The sequence below is a fragment of the Oryzias melastigma genome, unplaced genomic scaffold, assembly GCF_002922805.2.
Source record: "Oryzias melastigma strain HK-1 unplaced genomic scaffold, ASM292280v2 sc00818, whole genome shotgun sequence".
NCBI lineage: Eukaryota > Metazoa > Chordata > Actinopteri > Beloniformes > Adrianichthyidae > Oryzias > Oryzias melastigma.
This window is the reverse complement of record NW_023417405.1, coordinates 1-3,250: the sequence shown is the minus strand read 5'-3', so window position 1 is coordinate 3,250 and position 3,250 is coordinate 1. Positions and strand designations below refer to the sequence as shown.

The 3,250-nt window shown below is 35.5% G+C and overlaps 1 long non-coding RNA gene across 1 annotated transcript; it reads right to left on the bottom strand.

The window, feature by feature from the left end:
- Positions 1-2,142: 2,142 nt before the first annotated feature.
- LOC118598471 lies at positions 2,143-3,193 on the bottom strand. Its single transcript, XR_004947543.1, has 2 exons — positions 2,879-3,193; positions 2,143-2,607 (listed from the first exon to the last, which is right to left on the bottom strand). It is a non-coding gene; the product is annotated as an uncharacterized LOC118598471 (long non-coding RNA).
- Between the last annotated feature and the right edge of the window lie 57 nt (positions 3,194-3,250).

The following is a 3,250-nucleotide window of genomic DNA, read 5'->3' as shown; positions in this document are numbered from 1 at the left end:
ACTGTCTGAGATGAGGAGTCAAAGGACCCAGCTCCACTGAGGAGGGGTCACAGGAGCTGCTAGGACCAAACACCATCACTTCTGTTTCTATCATTAAAACTTAAAAAGCTGAGGGCCAGACTGGCGACATCTCCAGGGTTGACCTCGCCTTCGCCCATCAGTAGCCGGGTTTGGCTACGGCAACCCCCGCGACCCCGAAAGAGACAAAGCGGTCAAGAAAATGAATAAATGAATGAATAAGCTTCTGGTTTATTAAAAACAAACTATTTTCTTTACATTAAAAGAGTCTACAAGAAATGTAATTTTAAAAAAAATCAGATATTTTATAGATGATGAATATTCAAGGAAACAAAGTTGCTGATTTGTAGAAGTTGTTTCTGATTCATATAAAGTAGATTAAATGGATCATTACAGTTTTCCTCCATAGAACTCCATTCTAACACTGATTTAGTCTGCATGTGGACTTCATCTAAAGCAGGAGTCTCCAACCTTTTATGCTCACTGAGATACTTTAAATAATGAAACAGCTGGAGATCTACTTATGTTTAGTTGATTTGATTTACATTCTAAATGTTCAAACTGAACTTTTTTCACTGGAAACCTTAAACCCCCACTGGTCAGCCCATTGAACAATAGAGTCTAATGCCTTCTGTGTTTGAAAAAAAAGATGGGCGATATTCCTTCCACGCTTCCAGATGGCACCATCATCAGCAAACAGAGATTTGCCAAAAGAGTTATCAATATTTGTAAATGTATGATTTATCATTATGTTGAAGAGTACAGGATTAACTAGATTTGCAATTCCTGAAGAAATTGCGTCTGATTGCTGAAAGCAATAGCGCTTCGAAGCATTCTACAGCCGCAAGTGTGAAAGACCTTCCGTACGACCTTCACGCCAAGTTTCATCCACATAGCTCAATTACTTTTGGAGATATTACACAAAACACTTGGAATAGATTGTAGCGCCACCTACGGGAATATTGTCGTCAAAGTTGTTGCATTGACTTATCTTAGATTGTGGAAGCAGTCTTAAAAATTTGGTGAATTTATGTTAAACTCTTAAGGAGCTGCAGCCTTGCAAACTTTACAATCTCTCCCGTCTAATTTGCATAACGCGTTCCGCAAAAACGGCACGGAACTATGCAAAACGGATATTACCACTGGAATTGTGGTGGTCCNTGCAGCCTTGCAAACATTACAATCTCTCCCGTCTAATTTGCATAATGTGTTCCGCAAAAACGGTACGGAAATATGCAAAACGGATGTTACCACTGGAATCGTGGTGGTCCAAATAGGGTATGTGCAGAACATTGCAAACATTACAATCTCAGCCTGTCTAATTTGCATAAAGTGTCACGCAAAAACCGTACGGAACTACGCAAAACTGATATTACCATTGGATTTGCGGTTGCCCAAATAGGGTTTGTGTAGAAAACTGCAAAGATTCGTCAAAGTATGTGACACAGGGATTCAAAAAAGTGTTTTGTGAAACATTGTAAATTGCGAATAAGTTTTAGACAATAGTGATCTCTAATGATTATAAGCTATTATTTTACTATCCAATGAATCACATAGGAGTAAAAGCTAGTTCTAATGACAAAAATACTTGGAGAATAAGGCCTATGCACTTTTGTGCAACAACTGACCACTTGGTGGCGCAATCGAGCCAAAATTGATTGAGCATTTAAAGATTGGTCTCAAGTATCTACTTACAATGTTGTATACCAGTTGGGCTAACATTTTTCAAGATATTGGGATTGTGCTGCAATGTTGGTGAGGATTATGGAATACCGGGACATACTTATAGTAAAAAATGGAATTAAAAAAAAAATTCTCTTTATTTTTAATGATCAATCATTTGAATTCTGGCATACTTGCAGTCAGTATGTCTCAATGACAATAGTAGTAATGCAAACAAGTGTGAACTTGAAATATATTACAGCATTTAAATATGAACAAAAGTAGGTATAAACTTTCATGAATTGACAAAGTAATGTAAAACACAGAAAACATGCATGACAATTCCAACATTAGCAGATTAAAGAAAAAAAAAAGAAAAAAAAGGATAAAGTGCACATTTTTGGGTGGAAATACATAAATTAGGGCTATTTATTTATATTGCTATTGAGTAATGGATTTTAATTTTTTTTTTTAGCACTGATGGCCTTGTTCAGGGCTGGAATTCTAAAAGACTGTATACCATTTTTTCTTGGTACTTTTGACTGAAGAAGGCTTAGATGTCACACAATGAAATTTTAGGATAGTTCCAGATGGTATAGCTCAAGTACAAAATAATACAATATTTAAATAGTTTTAATAGTAATCCTTATTTTAAGTACAGACTTACTTGTAAGTGTGTACTTAGAATAAAGCTGACACCAATGAAAAATAGTATATTTCTAGTCTGCAGTTCACAGACATGAATGAAAGTAAACACAAACAATTAAGAACAAAGTAATTGAAAAATAAATTTAACAGACATGTTACTGATAACAGGAATATTTTGAAAAGGAAAAATTATAAAAGTACACTTTTCAGGGTTTGTTTTCTTTCAGACAGGAAAGGAATTTATTTGTGTTGGTCCTCATCTGAAGTTTGGAGTCTTTTCTGTTGAGAGAAAATATCAGTTTAAGGATTAGAATTGTGATGCAGCATATCAAGAATGGACTGGTAAAGATGATTGAGAATGAATGTTGGTTATCAGAATGCTTGTAATATATTCTAAGGAGGTGTAGATTTTATGAAATTGTGTTTTTTTAGAGGATGTTTTTCGTGAAATTGTGATTGAACATGTTTTATATACATTGTGTCAACATGTGTTTGGCAGTAATATATATATATATATATATATCAATATTTTGACATGAATATGTCTTACCTTTAGTAACTGTTTTTTGTGAGTGCACAGGAGGCTGTAAAGTGCTGACGACCCAAAGAAGAAGGAGAATACAGTTAGTTGTGATGATATTATTCAAAGAAATGAAATAATGCTCAAGTAATTATTTCAAATAAGAACTATGCATTCATGGCTGTCTTACCTTGTTAAGTGCATTCTTGAGGTTCTATCACCACTGTGCAGATGGTAGTGGTTCCTCATCACTCTCACCACATGCATGAGGGATGCCTCCTCGCCACCTGTCCGAAGGGACCCACTCACTCTGAGCTCATGTCTCAGAGTGGGGGTTGCTCATATTTTACTGTACCACTGTAATGTCAAGGATTTCAGAATTCAACAGGTTTCCCTCAATAC